Source organism: Grampus griseus (assembly GCF_964374135.1).
Source record: "Grampus griseus genome assembly, chromosome: 9".
NCBI classification, from domain to species: Eukaryota; Metazoa; Chordata; class Mammalia; order Artiodactyla; family Delphinidae; genus Grampus; species Grampus griseus.
The window spans coordinates 61000921-61020088 of NC_139003.1; the positions used below are offsets into that span (position 1 = coordinate 61000921).

Sequence of the window (19168 nt, forward strand, 5' to 3'; positions counted from 1 at the left end):
AGGCCATAGGAACTAATATATATATATATATATATTTACTTTAGTGACTGTAGTACATTATAGTACCTTATAATCTTAAAGTTGAGAGGTTTTAGTTGATTTTTACATATGAAATAAAGAGAAAAATAATGTGGAAAGAAGAAGGTACTTGAACTTGGAGCTCTTATTCAGAATTGTTCATGACGGCTTATACTGATCAATTAAAATCATTAAGCTGTCCAGACTGCTTAATTCTGTGCAAAAAGGAGATGGTGAAATCGGTGAGCTAGGAAGTGCTTCAGTGCTGCACTAACCTTTCCATATTCAGAGATGCACCTCCGTAGCTTTATAGCCTGCCCTGATGAGGTGATTTTTAATAGTGTCTTGCATACTAAAGGTATTTAATAAATATTCAGTTTGACTTGGACTCAAGCCTTTGTTTTTCATCTTTGAAGGGAATGGTAGTTTCTTCCTCCAGTGTGCCACAGAGGGACATGGTGAGGATGAATAGAGAGCCATCTGTTCGAGAATGTATGTCATCTTTGGAAAAAACGGCTGCAGGACCTAAAAAATAGTCACAAGTATTATTTCAAACGAGTAATTCAAAAGTGGCATGGTTAGAAATTGCTTGTTAATCTTAAATTTAAATATAAAAATATGATATAGTTTGCAATAAAGGACATGAACTCCACAAGACCATTAAAATAGAACTTGCAAGTTGTACACCCCTAAGAATAAAGGGGGAAAGGGAGTGTAAAAACCCTACCTGGTGGTCCTGAAGCTTAGTGTTCATCAGATTCGCTTTGAATGCTTGTCACAAGTGCATATGTCTGGGCCTCATCCCCATCAATTCTGATTTTGTTGGAGTGGGTCCTAGACACCTGGGATTTTATTCATCTCCCTCCCTAACCCTCCCACCCAGTGATTTGTGTGTGTGTGTGTTTTGTGTGTCACTCCCACCCAGTGATTTTGACACACACTAACATTTGAGACACACTGCCCCACACTACTGTAGTTATAGTATACACCACTAAGTATAAGTAGACCACTATAGTCTAGACTACTAAAGCTTAGTAATTTGCAAACAAAAGAAAACTTTTCACTGACATCAGGAGAAACAAGTTTTTCTCATGGTAATTTAAAAAAGGCTTTTTGTAAAAACATAATGATTATTGTGTTCAATAGTGATTTTGTAAAAGAAGCTAATATTTTTCATGTTTTTATTTAAACTTTTAATATACATAAAGGGCATTTTATTGAAGGACTAAAAGCCTTCAGTGAAGTGAATTGAGTGGATTGGGTGCAGGTATGCTGCCTTCTAGTAATTTCAATTTACAGAAAAGTAGCATTTAAGCTCTCTGGAGGAACGAGCTGACTTGTGTCCCCACAAAAGATAGTTTAAGACCTAACCTCCAGTACCTCTAAATGTAACCTTATGGAAATAGAGTCTTCACAGATGTAATCAAGTTAAGATGAGCTCATACTCATTATAGTGAGCCTTCCTCCAATGACTGATGTCCTTTAAAAAAGAGAGAAATTTGGACACAGAGACACGTACAGAGAGGTGAAGGTCGTGTGATGAGGAAGGCGGAGATTGGAGTGATGCAGGAACCCTAGGGAATTGCCAGCAACCAACAGAAGCTGGGGAGAGGAGGAAGGGTCCTTCCCTAGAGACTTCAGAGAGAGCACGCCCCTGCTGACGCTTGATTTCAGGCTTTTAACCTCCAGAATTGTGAGAGAATAAATTTCTGTTATTTTAATCCACTAAGTTTGTGGTACTTTTTCTTATGGCAGCCCTAGGAAACTAATATAGCATGTGAAATGGCTCTTCTCTTACTTGGATTTTTGACCAAAACTAGATAGAAGAAAAATGTGAAAGTTTCTTTTCTCACATATTCTATGTGTATATAGGTGTTCATGTGCTTTGGACCTGCCACTGTGGCAAGTTGGAATTCTGTTTGCAATGTCAAGGAGACAGTCTAGTACTGTTACCAAACGAAAACCACTCTACTTCTGCATGATTATGAGCCATAGGGGTTCCTGCCATTAGAACCCAGTTTTTCTTAAAAAGATGCTCATGTATTTGAATATAAGTACTAAATGGTGATGTCAGAGTCTTATCCCAGCGGATAAGGAAGAGACTTATTCTTAGCCGGAACTGGTCTCCCTGGAATGAAAATTCCCCTTCACCTCAGGGAAGCTCTGTACCGTCAGTGAATCAACCTTTTGTGCTGCTTCTTCCTCCTCTCTCTGATCCTCTGTGACTGCCTACGAGGATTTTGGCTACTATCCTCCCCATGATTTTATGGAACTTTCCATCCAAATCTGTTCTCTTCTGTTGATCCAGTTTCCAGCTCTCTTGGTGCCTTTTATTCTATTGTAAAATTCAAGGTGAAGAGTACCAGCTTGAAGCTACTCAAACTGATACATGTTCAGATACGTGTGCACATCTAATGTTGCTTTTTTGAGGAATAATTTGGCCTGAACTGAAGGTATCCTAAGGCCAGCTCTACCTGGAGATAGAATACCTCTACCTAAGAAAATCTTGGCTCTGGTACTTCTCTGGTGGGGGACAGTAGGCAAGTCATTTAATCTCTTTGAGTGTCAGTCTCCTCATTTATAAAATTGAGGTGATAAAACCTATCTTTGAGGTTGATGCATGGATTAAGTGAGTAGCCATATCTGGCATATATGAAGCCATTGAGAAATAGTATCTCTGGCTGCTATAAGAATAGTATCAAGATTACATCAGCCTTTTCGCTATGTTCATTTATATATCTATTCATGTATTTATTCACTTATTTATTCATTTGACAACGTTTATAGTGGGCTTGCCATATGCAAGTCACTTTGCTAGGCATTGGGAATAAATGGTGATTATGATAGATGACAGTCTGTGCCCTCACGGAAATGAGAGTCCAGTTGGAGAGACAAACATTAAAGATATGATCACCTGAATAAGTGTAAAACTACAGTGTTGATAAGTGCTATGAGAACAGATGACCAAGTGAGGAAGTTTGAGGAAGTCTTCCCTAAGTAACACTTGAGAGTGAAAACATGTGTAAGAGTTAACTGAATAGAGAGGGAATGGAGAGGAGAGGGTTCCAGACAGAGGGAATAGGAAATCAAAATGTCCCTTTGGTGGGAGGGCACATACAGCACTTTCGGTGAATTGGAAGGAGGCCCTTAGGCTGATGCGCAGAGAGCCAGGAGGGGCTGTGGAACTTGATGAGGCTGGAGGGTTAGGCAGACCCAGATCATGCTAGATCTTGTGGGCCCTGATAATATCTTTATCTTAAGAGCAGTGGAAGCCATTGATGAAAATTAAGCATGGGTGAGGGTGACGTGAACAAATACAGGTATGAAAAGATGCTCCTCTATTTTCTTCCATTAATTGAAAGGATTCAGCCCTCTCAGATGGATGCTGCTCATTCTAAGTGTGTGTGTTTAGGACTTGGTTTCTGTGATCAGGGTTGTTCTGCTGCTGCCACTTCAGTCCATTTTTCTTCTACCGCATTAATAAGGACACCATGCTCTAAGCTCCATACCACCTGCCATCCTCTACTTGCTCCAGATTTAAAGGGCCCTTGGACTTGGCTTTTTCCCCTTCGCAGCTCCTATAGTCAGCCTAGGTATCTCTAACATTCATGATAATGCCCCAGCTAACACTCTCGCCTCAATCCCTTGTTCTCCAAAGACTTTCTATGCCACTGACATTTTCCTTCTCTGTTCCGGCAGTTCTCCGATGTGGCCTTGGTCTCGAATATATGCTCACTCAGAATGATGCCTCCTCTGAAGTCTTAAATCTTAAACCCAGGGATCCTATTCTCTGATGTCATGTCCCTCTTTCATGCCACTATTCCTGCTTGTTCATCTAACTCATTGAAAATTTTATTTCAGTGACTTCCTGACTTCTTGTCTAGCCTGAAGTCTGCAGTCTTTCACTGCAGTGTTGTAAGATCAGGTCTCTCAATTTTCTGATCCCTGCCAGTTTTCAACTCTGGATAAAGCCAACCCTTCCCTTTATCTGCTCCTGCCCCCAGGCTACTAAGCATTCCTGAAGAAAACCATCACTGTGCACATGGGCACTGTAATGCATTGCTGCTTCCTAGTTATCTGAGCTGTCAACTCTCTTTTCTGGTCCTTTCTCATCAGCATTGTCTTAACAGAGTGGATGTCAACTTTGCACATTGGAATCTCCTGGAGGTGTTCTTAAGCATGCCAGTGCCTTGGTTCCACCACTAAATATTCTGATGTAATTGTTCTAGAGTACATTTTGCATGGTGAGACACTCCCCACGTGATTCCAGTGTTCGGCCAAGGTTGAGAACCACTGTGCTACTGGACCCGCAGAGGCTGACGGACTTGTTCACATCTTCTTGGGCTTTCTTCTGGTACTCATGCTAAGCAGATTATCTTGTCTCGTCAAACTCCTTTTCCTTTCTCTACCTTTAGACCTACTTATTTTTAATGGCATCCATACTTGCCTAGTTCATTCCTATTTTAGAGAAAAAAATTGCCTACATCCCCATATTTGACCTCTTCAAAGGCGCACTGGGTGTCAGTCTCTCTCTCCTCCTCCCTTCCTGATCTGAGCCAAGTGACCTGTTATGAATGATTGAGCTTAAAAAGTAAGCATGTGCTATCAGCTTATGAAGCATGAATTTTCTGTTGAAAAAAAAAAAAGAACTTGGGGAAAAAGCAATCAACCTGAGTTTAAGCAATATTAAGCAGAAAAATGAAAGATGATGATTTTCAGAGCAAATAATATTCGATGGAATATAGTGAGAAGTGATACCTGAAAGATGGTTGGGACCAGAGAGGGGCAGCAGCTGGAGTGGGAGGTGGAGCTTTGCATATTTTACTAAAATTGTTGAACTTCGATTTTCAAATACTTTGAAAGTATTTTCTGTCTGAGTGCAAGGAGCAAAAGGATCAAAACTATGCTTTAAGGACAGAATTATGGTCACAGTATGGGACATGGTCTGTAGAGAAAATATGTTCGAGACACAGAGGACCTTTGGGAGCCGTTTGCAATGGTTTAGTCAAGAAGTGGTGAAGTCCCGGACGAGCATAGTGAAGATGAAAGGAGAAAAAAACTGCTTCTAGAGATATTTTTAGGAGTAGAATCAAGACGATCATGTCATTTTACATTTTAGAGTGTTATGTCAAGACTTGTAGGTATTTAATTTGCTATTAGTAATTAACCCCAAAGATTCTGCTAAATTGCCTATTATTTATAGCTACCTACCTTAGTTCATTCAAGTGCTACAACAAAATTACTATAACCTGAGTGGCTTATAGCAACTGGCCCAATAAAAGACTTTACAGAACAAAGTTTTTTTTAAAGAATACATATCTCTTCTATGGAATGGGATGTTAGACCAAGTTTAAAATATACTATTTGATTAAGTGATTCAGAATATTTTTAATAGTCTATTAAAATGTATGAAAGAAACCTTAAGTAGAAAAATATCATAATCAGGAGAGGTGTGGTGGAAGGGTTTGGACTGTGGATACAAACTGGATTTGAAGCTTAGCTCCTACCCAAACTGAACTGGTGACCTTAGGCAAGTTGCTTAATATTGCTAAACTTCATTTTCCTTATTGATAAAATAGAGAAAGTTAGGGCTTCCCTGGTGACACAGTGGTTGAGAGTCCGCCTGCCGATGCAGGGGACACGAGTTCGTGCCCCGGTCTGGGAAGATCCCACATGCCGCGGAGCTGCTGGGCCCGTGAGCCATGGCCGCTGAGCCTGCGCGTCTGGAGCCTGTGCTCCGCAACGGGAGAGGCCACAACAGTGAGAGGCCCACATACCGCTAAAAAAAAAAAAAAAAAAAAAAGAGAAAGTTAGAAGAGCCACCTGATAGGACTGTGAGGAATATCTGAGATAAATATCAGCTATTATTATTTTGTATTATGTAGTCAATTTTAGATAAGTATTTTTATAGCTTCTGCTTGGATTACTTGCTCTAGCCGTTGGGAGTCAGTAAAATATTCTTGTCATTTAGTAAGCAAATGCAATGAGTAGTTGATGTCCCTTTTAAGAAAGTATTTAGTGAACTGATATGTTTGACTCTTGGTTAATGTGAAAATGTAGATTCTCCCATGAAGTTCTAGTTGAGTATTTTTTCCTGAAAATCACTTATTGTCCTTAACTGCTATAATCAATAAATTCTGTGAAAAGAAAGAAATAGGCAGAATAGTAAAGTGAAAATAGAAACAATTATTGTTTTTTCAGTTCTTCTATTTTTCAGACCTTCTATTTTCAACCCTTCCATGAATTCATCTGGGTAGCAGTTTCCTTTTTGATGATTACGTGTCCAAATTATCTTTTGCTGTGTAACAAACTACCATAAACTTAGTGGCATAAAACAGTGATTTGTTATCTCTCATAGTTGTTATGTCTCATAGTTCTGTGGGTTGTCTGGGCTTAGCTGGGCAGTGCTTGGTTGAGCTTTTTCATGTGGTTGTAATCAGGTGTTGGCTGGGGTTGCTGTCATCACAAAGCTCAACTGGGCTTGATGTCCAGAGTGGCTTACTCTCATGGGGGCTGGTTGATTCTGGCTCAAGCTAACGCTGTGAAAAAGAGAACCTGTATGTAGCTTCTCTGCATTGCTTGGGTTTCTTATAAAATGGTGTCTGGGTTCTAAGAGTTAGCATTCAGAGAGGTAGGAGGTGAAGCTACCAGGCCAGTTAAGAGCTACACTTAGAACTGGTATAGTATCACTCTTACCATGTTTCGTTGGTTAAAGTAGACTCAGGGTGATCTCAGATTCAAGAGTATGGCTAAGTAAATGCTAGTTCTTAATGGGGAAACATGGCTAAAAAGAACATGTGACAGGAGATTTGGTGGCCAACTCTGGAAAATAAAATTTGTCACAAGCAATAGGTACAGGAAAGGTAGAGAAGAAGGGGATTGCAGAAGCTACCAATATTCTCATAACATTAAAAATTAATAAACTTTCATTTTGGAATAATTTTAGACTTACAGAGAAGTTGCATAAATGCTACAGAGTGTTTCTTTATATCCTTCATCTGCACCTAACATAGCTGTGGGAGATTTGTCAGAACTGTGAAATTAACATTGGTATAATACTATTAACTAAACCACAGACTTTATCTGGATTTTACCAGTTTTTCTACCAGTTTTTCTAATGTCCTTTTTTTGTCCCTGGATCAAATCCAGGTTACTGCATTGTATCTAGTCATGTTCTGTTTTAACATGTTAATCAACCTCTCTCTTGCACTGATTTTTCTCCTTTCACAACCCATTAGGAAATGGTTTGCTTATAAAAATACATTTTTATAAATAGTACAATTTTACAAACATGGCCTAAGTCAACTGGAGAATCAGTGATCTCTAAAATATATTTTAGCCTTTTAGGATGCTGTAAAACATTTTCTAATGAGTTGCTATTAGTCTTCTAACATGGGAAAAATAATAAAAATTTCTAATAGAAATGTATAACATCATGGCCATTTTGGGTGTTTTTAAAATTCCATGTTAACGCTAAACCTTAATCTTTGTTGTATTTGTGACAGAAAAAAAATAAAAATGACTTAAATCAGTGTGAATAAGACTTTAACATTGCAGTTTAAATTTATAGACTTCAACATAACCACCCTTTTTTGGTGATCAACATTCAGTCTGATTTTCCACCTCATTGAAAACATTCTCCAGCTGCTGCTGAGTGATTTCATAAATTGCATTCATGATCCTGGCTTGAAGTTCCTTTAAAGAATGTGGTCTGGATGAATACACAGCAGTTTTAACACAGTCCCATAAAATATAATTCAGTGGGATAGGTCAAGTTTAAAGCTGCACGAGGATTTCATAAACACCCTGAGTAGATGGGCACTAAAACTCTGAATGTGTTATATGGAAAAACTTTATAAAGGATGGCAGTGTTCCAAATGTAGATTAAGTTGGTCATCTATGAAACAATTCCTACTACTGATGGTTCTTAATAGTACCACCTGCTAGTTCTTTCATATTAAATTGTGTGAAATAACACATTCTGTAAACTGATGAACTACTTATTTATTTAATAAATCCATCAATGAAAGAAACCTCTGTCATTAGAAATGGAGTTATTTATTAGACCCAAAAGGTCTTAAGCCAGAAATGTCAGGCATTTTTGTGCACAAAGAGTGTTGCAATCTGGCATTGTTTTTTAAAACAGCAGCAAGTAGCACACCATACCCAGTTGGTATGTTTGTCCCTTATCTGGCAGGAAACTCCAGAGTCTCCGGGTAATCAGCTCAATGCCAAGTTAAACCTCGGAAGGACATCAGTGGTCTTGGTGTATAGTTCTGAAGAAACTACTAGGCTATAAGTATGCACTGAAGGCTGACATTTTGAGTGCTTCACTGATGCATTTCCTTTGTTGATTTTATTTATTGGTTTAGTGAGAGTATCTTTCACCCAGCCATGACAATTTTTATTCTGCAAAACAAAGCAAACCAATATAAACTTCATATTCCTAAATTAGAATTGTGGTCCCCTTGTTAGTAATAGCCATTGCTCATGTTTTGAAATTAATGTTACCACATGAAATAGATGCTACACAGAAAACTTAGCAATATGTGATAATTATGCATACACAGGCTGGTATGTCATCAGCCACTGTGTAGAATTAATCCCAGGGCAGTTTTTACTGCTAGACATTCATGTCAATTGAAGTTAGGTATTCTGCTAAAATACTTTAATAATTTTCAGCTCTGTCACTGAAGCTTTCTTTAAATGTTTATAAAAACATGTGAATTGTTTATACTTATGTATTTTATATGCTTAATATACTTCATTTGTATTAGTAGCTTGGAAATGTCTTCTTTTTTTTATTCCTCTTTTTTTTATTGTGGTAAAATATACATAAATCATATTTATTTTAACCATTTATAGATATGCAGTTCAGTGGCATTAAATACAGTCACAGTGTCGTGTAACCATCACCACTGTCTATAACCAAAACTTTTTCATCATCCTCAACAAAAACTCTTTAACCATCAAACAGTAACAACCCCATTTTCCCTCCCACCAGCCCTTAGTAACCTCTATTCTGTTTTGTGTCTCTATGAATTTGCCTATTCTAGGTACCTCATGTAAGTGGAATCTACAATATTTATCCTTCTATGTCTGGCTTATTTCACTAAACCTAGTGTTTTCAAGGTTCATCCATGTTATAGCATGTAACAAAATGCCATTCCTCTTTTGGCTTACTAAATCCCACTGTGTGTATATACCATATTTTGTTATTGATCAGTTGATTGACACTTGGGTTGTTTCCACCTTGTAGCTATTGTGAATCATGCTGCTATGATCATTGGTGTACGAATATTTGTTCAAATCCCTGCTTTCAGTTCTTTTAGATGTGCAGTGTAGGTAGTAGCAGAGTTGTTGGATCATACGGTAGCTCTACGTTTAACCTTTGAGAAACTGCCAAACAGTTTTCTACAGTGTCGTCTTGTTTTTAAACAATTATCACAAATTTTAAGCATATACAAAAGTATAAAAATACTGTAAGTGTTCCTTGCATACCCATGAACTCATCCAGCTTTAATATTTACCAACTGATGACTGTCATGTTTTATCTATACCCCTACCTGTTTCACCCCATTCCATATTATCTTTTTTTTCTTTTTACATCTTTATTGGAGTATAATTGCTTTACATTGAATCCAGATACAGCAGACCAAGACAGACTTCCCACTTATTGATAAAATTAGAGATTTCTGTCATACATAATATGAATATCTCTCTTTAGAGAAGAAAATATGAGTGTAATTTCTGGTTCTTTTAGATAATTCTGAACTTTTAATTTCCTTGCATTTTCAAAGGATTGTAATTGCCTTTTTCTTCTCCTCTTCTTTTTTTTTTGTTATAGTTAAGAATTAGCAGTATATGCTTTAATTCCAAAGTATAGGGTTATTCTTCCCTACCTTTTAAAAAAACTTTTGATCCACGTTATTATTAGCAAAGTTATTATAATGTTACTGTAGAACTATAGGCTTAACTTAGAGCATTCTATTTGAGATACTGTCCTGGTTCTGTAATCCTAGGGAAACCGTCGTTAGCTCATGGAGTCTCAGAGCTGAGTCCGAAGGTGGTGGGATTTGGGGAATGCGGTGTCAAAGTAAGCCATTAGATTTCCCCTAGTGTGGATGTGACTCTCCTCTCAGTTCCCAGAAATTCTCTGGTTTCTGTATCTCGGGGGGTTGTAGCCTTTGTCATTGTTAAGATTTCTTATTTTAACTTAAGGTCTTTAGATTTGAACCCTTAAGAAGTTCATGAATATAGGAAGATTATGCTTTTAAAATTATCTTCCCTATTTAATTAAGCTATATTTTGGTGCTTTTACTTTCCAGAGTTAAATCTCTCTCCTAATTGGCTTTCACCTAAGTAAATTCAGAAGATTTGTCATTCTTCATTCTATGGAAAAGTATAAAAATGTTACTGTTCATTTGAAGTTTCATCACAGATATTCAAGAGCATGAGGCATATGGTTAGAATGAAGCCCTTTACCGCACCATGCTGAAACCAAATGCCTAGCCTAAAAAGCTTTTATAATCTTTGTTGTTCTTCCATTCTCCCCCTTAAAAATGCAAGAGTTACCTATCATCTCCATTAATTTGCACTGCTACCTTATGTTTCTTTTGGTCATTGAAGCAAAATATGCCAATTAACTTTATTTTTTCATCCAAAAAGCAGTGGTTTTAATCCCAAATGCATTAACTAAAAATGCTTTCCAATCTCCCACAATGTTCAGGGAATAGCTAAGACCTAAGACTCTGATATCAAAAAGCATTTTAATTCAGTTTGAATTGTATTATATAGTAAATATAAGATTATGAAGTGTTTTACTTATATTCATAAAAGTATGTTTAACGAGTATGTTGTGAATAGGGTGGTGTTATTTTTGTAGTTTCTTTCATGGAACACTTAGGTTTCATAAAACCAGTGATGTAAAAAAATTTCCAGGAACACATCAAATAAATTACTGTTTAATAGACAATGATTTGTCCGTGAAGAGTGATTATACCTTAAATGAATATTGTTGCAAGGTCAGTCAAAGAGGAAAGTTGATATTGGTTGATTGATAGCATACCACTCTTGAAAGCACAGATATTATAGCTGGAAAAATCCTGTAACGGTATCACATTTGAAGGAAAGATAGTATAATATAAAGGTAATTTTTAAAGAGACAATATATTGGTACATATTGTACCTTAATATATATAATAAAAATATATATTCTATACTAAAGACTAAAGATTTCAGCAAATTTTTAATCTAAGTCCACTTTTATAGTTTGTTATACACATTTCTTGGAGAACAAGTAGGGAAAAATCTCGTATCCTCGTCTCCAGATATGAATCTCTTCAGAATTAATTCTTACAAAGGCAGCTTTGGTTATGTTGACCCAAAAGTTTTATTCCTAATCTCCCCAAAAACTACCTGACTCAATTTAGGAGCTCTTGGGAACACCCATAGATTTGTTGCCATAGGAGTCATGTTCCTGAAAGTTTGTGCTGTCATTAGGAACGGTTCTCTCATTATCTGTCTGTGACTGGAGAATTGCTTTGTCTGATAAAATCTTTATATCTCCTGGTAAAGGGGAAGCTATGATCCTTATAACAAAGTGCTTTGCATTTAGTGAGAGAAGATTGTCTTTTGAGCATCGCGTCAAATGGACTTTGTGCCGTCCTTCCCAGTGACTTCAATGCCTTCTCTTGGAATGAAGGCTTTCCTGATTGCACTTGGAGTTTTCAGTGTTCTTAGTAGTTCAGGCTGCACTTAAGTCCTGATATAAGTTAGCCATCTCTCTCCTCAGTTCCCAGATGAATGCTACTTAACTATGACCTGAGATATTTGGTCTTTGAAGATGTCAGCTGGTCAGATCCTCTTCCTGAGACTGATCGCTTTGGATTTTTTGTAGCTCAGTTTTAAGATTGCTACATTTCTTCCTCCTAAGTTCCAGCTCTTGTGCGAAACCATGGATCTACAGATTATAGCTCCATTTTTCTACCTGCCAGTTTAATGAAGGTGGATTTAAATGCTTCTTCACCTGCTGAGTTTCTAGATGTCCTTAGATGGAGCAGTTCTGCTTATTTAGATGGCATCTGCTCACTCAATACTTTCAAACATCTAGTTGTCTTTATTTTATTCCAATGTGCTTTTCAAATTATCTTACTGATGTGCATGATAGCTCTTGTTTACTTGTTTTCACTTCACAGAACATGTTATTCGTCATCTCATCTGGTTCCTATCAATGTTTCTTCCAAAAAGTATTCTTTTTTATTTTAAAGTTCTCTCTTTGAATCCAAAAATTCTTTTCTTAACGTCTTCGTATAGAGTGACAGGGCAAAATAGGAAGCAACAGACTCATTCCTCAGTGTGTTAAGGTGGGAGCCACTGTGTCTCTGAGCTTTTCCACAATGCAGAAGACAGATGCCATCCTCTGCCAACGCGTCCAGGACTGTTGGAGCCTGGCTTCCAATGGCCGCTCACAGAGCCGGTCACTTTCCATTCCCCAGTGGTAGGAAACAAGCTGAAAACAACTGGGGTGGCTGGAGGTCATCGGGACTCTGGTTTCCCCACAGACCCTACTGCTTGTCCAGCCACGGTAGCTGCCTCACTCCATGAGGGTGTTCCTTTCCTTGGATTGGGTCACATCCCTGCCCCCCAGCTTTTCTAAAGCTACATTTTGAGAATCCTGTCACTTTTGGAGAAAAAGGAGTTAAGATTACTATATGTATATATAATTTTTATATGTTAATTTTGGGGGAACCCCATTGTCTATGAGTCAGACATCCAGAGTTGAATCTCAGCTCTGCTACTTGCCCGCTGGGACTGTGGTGAGTTAATTAACCTCTCTGGGCTTCATTTACCTCAGCTGTGAAAGGATGATGATGACGTGGTGTCAGTAGGGCTGTTGAAATGTTTAGATCCAATAACTTATGTAAACTACTCAGCCCAGCACTGGGCACAGAATGGGTGCTCACTCAATAGCAGTTTCTCCTTCTCTCCAGCAGAATGCCAAGGTTTCTGCCCAAGCCCACTACGAGTTCTTAAATCTGGGCTTTGTTTTGTTTTGTCCGTCATTTAATCTCCAGAGCAAATAACGTTTAGTCATGTTGTAGGATCAGAAGCCTGGAGCAAACAAACTACTACCACAGTATAGATTTACAGATAAATCAGTAAGAAATACTCAGTGTTATTTGATTCATTTCACCTATGACAGTTTTATTTATTTATTTTTGATGACACACCAATGGTCATACTATTATTTTAATGTATACATTCAGATATGTAAAGGTTTAATTACCCTTATATTTTCATCTATCAGAAAGTAATTATTTTTGCTTTGTTGACTTATAAGTTTTTGCTGAATTGGTCTCTCTAAAGCTTGTCATATTGTCTCTTTGTATATAGTAACTTAAGAAAGAGTACAGAATGTGGGCAGGTAGCATAATTTTATAGTAGCCACATTTTAAGATAAAATGTAGAAACACCCTAATAATAAGGTTGGTACATTTGCTTCTTTTTAACTAATCCTGAATATTTTCTTTTTCTTGAAATGAGGTCTGTGTTTTTGGCTTTGCCTCTCATCTCTTTTGCGTGCACTCAATAAACGTCTGTAGGTTTAACTTACAGAACTCATCTTGGGGTTTAATCGAGGTTTTCCTTACTGAATGGTGTGTCGTGCTTGGTAGGGGCCTAGTCTGAGTAATCCTTTTGGCTAATTGGACCAAATAATTTCCTGCAAGTTATCTGTGGTGAATTACAGTAGGAGAGCCCAGTGAAAACTGTCCACCCTAGTGACCAGGAGCTAGACCTCAGAGCTTATTAGACCTGAATCCAGCTCTGGTTCACATGACATTAATTAGTTGTTGGTCTAGGCAAGTCAATTACTATCTTTGTGCCTCAGTTTTCCTATCTGTAAAGTGGAATAATAATGCCTAATTTATCAGATTGTTGTAAAGATTAAATGAGACAGTATATGTCAAAAACTTAGCCCAACACTTACATATACTGAGTCTTTAAGAAACCATAGCCATTATTATGTGATGGAAAATCCAGTGTTAACAAAACTTCATCTTATTGGTCACCTTAAAGCAACAACATAACCCAGTTTTTCATGTTTTCAATTGACCTAATAGATTCTAAAGCCAGACTAATACAAAAATGTCTTTTTGATACATATAGGTTTATAGTTATTTGGATTGATAAAAGGGTCTGTAGAATGTTAAATAGTAGTTAGCTGTTGAAATAATTAATCCAGTTTCTTAAAGATGTTTAATATAGGACCAAAGCCTAGTATAGGCATTGGAAGAATTTAGTATACTTTTTGAAATTTTTCCAGTATTGGATCTGACTCACTGACTTGAAACAAACAAAACAGAAGCTTGTTCTCCCTGTGCCCTTAGTGCCAAGAAGTAAATCATTGCTATATTCATCAAGTCATAAAGCTTAAATCGTCTCTGAGTTGGACACCTCAGGGTAGTATTTGATGCTAACTACTGATTCAACCAGGGCCTGGTGATATTTAATGGACTGTTGTTCAAGGTCAATTGACACTAGGTGCTGCATCAATATTAAAGTATTGCACAACAATATGGATGTATAAAAACTTCCATTAAGCAATGAATACAAATGAACTTTTTTTGTCCTTGTAACCAAATATGCTGTGGTTTACGGTTATGTAACCACATGCTCTGCATCAAGAAAATTTCCTTGCTTTAGCTTCACCAATAATTTGCCCTTTTTCTGAGCTACTCTTAGGGCTGTGGCTCCTTAGTCACAAAGCACACAGGCATTTCTTTATGTGTTTTTCCTGCTTTCCTATTTTCTACAGGCCAGAACCCCTGGCTCTTATCCACTCTGGGGTGGTGCTAATGCTCAAAAATGGCACTGTCTTTGCACTTGATGGTAAAGTGCCAGCATTTCTTGTACACCTGCTGTGTGCAGTTGCCTTGACATGACTCCACTTGGAATTAGATGGTAGCTGCCAAAGGTCAAGCCATTGGCTTCAAGGTCAACATTCCCAGGTGAGATAGAGAACAGGGAAAGGAAATAAAAAGGAGGAGACAGGGTATAGGGAATGAAATCTTGTTGTTTGAATTCCTGAAAGAACTGGCAGAAATTTTAGGGAAAAGGGTAAGAAATTATTTTTACTTCTCAGCACCAGTATTCAGGTACAATATCTGAACAAATTATAAACTTTTAAAATAAATAAAATATTGCTTAACTGTTACATAAGTATTCCTTAAGTAGCTTGGATTAATGCATTTTTAAAGTAGAAAGTTAGCATAGTTTGTTACAATATCAGAGTTTTAATTTGACACACCACAGGTGAGACCCTATAAATACTCAGTAATGAACTGCTGTCGCATCAGACATTTAAGGTTTAATCACGTAGTCAATTTATATCTCACCGTCATTACCTTGCCTGGTCCCTGTGACATTCACCATATTGTCAGTAAGCTGCTGTAACCTCAAGTGAGATTTGGCATTTGTCCCCATTCCTAACACCTGCCCTTTCATGTAGTGCTCCAAAAAATGAGATAGTTCTTTGTAGCACACATCAGTAGCTCAACAAGTGTTTCTTTGAAGCAACTGATTATTTACTCTTGTGCCATATGGTTTGACCTCGGCACATTTGCTGTCTAAAAACAGTCAGAAGTATTTTCAAAACTTAGATTCCTCAAGATCAGTTTTGTCAAGGAAGCTGACTGGTGTTCCTAATAACAGCAAGTCAAGCAGTACCTTTAGAAAATCGGAATATTTACATTAGGATCAAAAGCTAGTTTTTCTTAAAATTTATATGTAAAAAAGAAAAACTGTAAGGCAGTACTAATCAAGGTATTTCATGATCTTCAGAGAAACCGTAGGATTTTAAAATTGCCACTTTGGATTGATGATGAATTCATGAAGAATAGAAGAAATGACCCAGCTTGTCAGTGGTTGGTTGGAGAAACTTAAAAAGATGTTCAGATTCTACATATATGTCTATACACAGGGGAGCCCAGAAGGTTAGCCAGGACTTGCCCAAAGAGAAATCTGAGTAAACTTGATAGTTCCTGTGTCAATGAGGAAAATAGAAAGACAGCTTAAATAAGTCAAGACTGTTTAGCGTCTAATTATTATGCAGTGAACCCCCTTCTTTCCCTTGATTGTTAAAAATTCTTGAAACCCTGGAATTGCTCCTACGTTCAAGGCATGAGGCAGATTTGAAATTCTGCTAACACTTTCATTCGAGAACTGGCCAGTAGCAACTTTTTAATAGGAAGCAAAGAATTCTGGTGTTTGGTCCAGACCTCTATTTTTTGCATTCACCTCAAAGGAAGGTTTGTGAGAATTTATGACTATTGTTTGTAATAACAACCTTTAAAAGTCAGCTATTCTCTATCCCCACCCAAATATATTTGCAAGATTACTTTTAAGTCCATAAAATCTATAAAAATCACCCAAATTCTCCTTCAAACTATTAAAATTTAGTTTTACACTGATTCTTACAAGATTGATGTTTTCTCTCCACAGCTTAGAATAATATTTTATTTGTCTTAAATTATTTCAAAATTTAAGTTGGTATTGCCTTTGTTGTAGAAATCTTAAATTCTAGAATTTTGAAATTTGGCAAACAAGTTCGAGTAGCATATACCTTTCATAACAGTTCATAACACTATGCAGTCTTATAATCTGCCTTTTACATTGCCTTTTCCATCCTGAAGTGTCATAACACTTTTTACAGTTTACTACATGTAGCAGTCAACAGATTCCTTAATCATTTTAGTATCTTTGAACTTTATCCAGCATCCATTTATGTCTTGACACGTAGCTACCAGAATTAAAGACTGTTTGAGAGCAGAAATTAAAGTCTTCCTCAGCTAATGTTGAAATCAGGAATTCATTGTTTCTCCAAATCCTTTAAACCCTGACTTTTAGTTATGAATTTTTTTTTTTTTTTGCACTCCACTCATTTGATGGAAACATTAATTAAGGTAATAGCATGGCAGCATTTCCCAGTGCCACTGTGAGTCCCTGAGTAGCGGTGCACATTACGTTAACTTCTTCAGATTATAAAGCCCCTATTTTGCACCGTGAAGCGGTAATTTCAGGGAATAGCGCTTAATGAAGTTCCCCCAGGTGTTGAACTTACTAGAGGAACTTTGAATTCCTCTTTTAAGTGCAAGGAAAAATAAAGTAGGAGGTTTGGTTTGTTTTCGTTTTTGTTTTTAACAGATTTTTAATGCAACGAATTAAAACAATTAGAACTATACTTCAATTTAAAAATAAATTAAAAACACATTAGAATGACAGTTCTGGTCCTATCTGCCTATTGAGCCAACATTAACTTGAATAAACATGAAAACATTGGCTTGCTAAAAAGTAATTTTGGATTTTTCAGTTAACTGCCATTGATGTGATAAGGACTGAGCAAAACATGCATATCTCTTCTGAAAGTGGGACTACTAACTATAAGACATTAAATCAACTTACTAAAAATTTAACACCTTTCTAAAGTGACAAAATTATTTTTTACTCCTAAATAAAATACTTTCTTTTTTATTGTAATACAATTAACCACTTTATAATTACAGTTTTATTGAAGAAATCCTTCTTACCACCTTCCTCTTAAAACTTACTATAGTGATAAAATGCTGCTGTTAAACCACTGTGGACGTGCTCCAAATGACATGGTGCCTGCTCAGATGTCCATACGTTTGTTCTCTACACCTGTGTCTCAATTTCTGCTCTGCAAACTGGTTCATACGTACCATTTTTCTAGGTTCCACATATATGCGTTAATTTACGATATTTTGTTTTTCTCTTTATGACTTACTTCACTCTGTATGACAGTCTCTAGATCCTTCCACGTCTCTACAAATGACCCAATTTCGTTCCTTTTTCTGGCTGAGTAATATTCCATTGTATATATGTACCACATCTTCTTCCATTTGTCTGTCAATGAGCATTTAGGTTGCTTCCATGACCTGGCTATCGTAAATAGTGCTGCAATGAACATTGGGGTGCATGTGCTTTTTCAATTATAGTTTTCTCTGGGTATATGCCCAGTAGTAGAATTGCTGGGTCATATTGGTAGTTCTAGTTTTAGTTTTCTAAGGAACCTTACTGTTCTCCATAGTGCCTGTATCAATTTACATTTCCACCAACAGTGCAAGATGGTTGCCTTTTCTCCATACCCTCTTCAGCATTTGTTGTTTGTAAATTTTCTGATGATGCCCATTCTAACTATGTGAGGTGATACCTCACTGTAGTTTTGATTTGCATTTCTCTAATGATTAGTGATGTTGAGCAGCTTTTCATGTGCCTCTTGGGCATCTGTATGTCTTCTTTGGAGAAATGTCTATTTAGGTCTGCCTATTTTTGTATTGGGTTGTTTGTTTTTTTTAATATTGAGCTGCATGAGCTGTTTATATATTTTGGAGATTAATCCTTTGTCCGTTGATTCGTTTGCAAATATTTTCTCCCATTCTGAGGGTTGTCTTTTGGTCTTATTTGTAGTTTCCTTTGTCATGCAAAAACTTTTAAGTTTCATTAGGTCCCATTCATTTATTTTTGTTTTTATTTCCATTACTTTAGGAGGTGGATCAAAAAAGATCTTGCTGTGATTTATGTCAAAGAGTGTTCTTCCTATGTTTTCCTCTAAGAGTTTTATAGTGTCCAGTCTTACATTTAGGTCTCTAATCCATTTTGAGTTTATCTTTGTGTACGGTGTTAGGGAGTGATCTAATTTCATTCTTTTACATGTAGCTGTCCAGTTTTCCCAACACCACTTATTGAAGAGACTGTCTTTTCTCCATTGTATATCCTTGCCTCCTTTGTCATAGATTAGTTGACCATAAGTGTGTGGGTTTATCACTGGGCTTTCTATCCTGTTCCATTGATCTATATTTCCGTTTTTGTGCCAGTACCATATTGTCTTGATTACTGTAGGTTTTGTAGTATAGTCTGAAGTCTGGGAGTCTGATTCCTCCAGCTCCGTTTTCTTCCCTCAAGACCTGACTATTCGGGGCCTTTTGTGTCTCCATACAAATTTTAAGATTTTTTGTTTTAGTTCTGTAAAAAATGCCATTGGTAGTTTGATAGGGATTGCATTGAATCTGTAGATTGCTTTGGGTAGTATAGTCATTTTCACAATATTGATTCTTCCAATCCAAGAACA

The 19168-nt window shown here is 37.0% G+C and overlaps 1 protein-coding gene across 1 annotated transcript in view; it reads left to right on the top strand.

Annotated features, from left to right (window-relative positions):
- Positions 1 to 19168, top strand: part of UMAD1 (UBAP1-MVB12-associated (UMA) domain containing 1) — a 246901-nt gene that overhangs the window by 71465 nt on the left and 156268 nt on the right. The window lies entirely within an intron of this gene.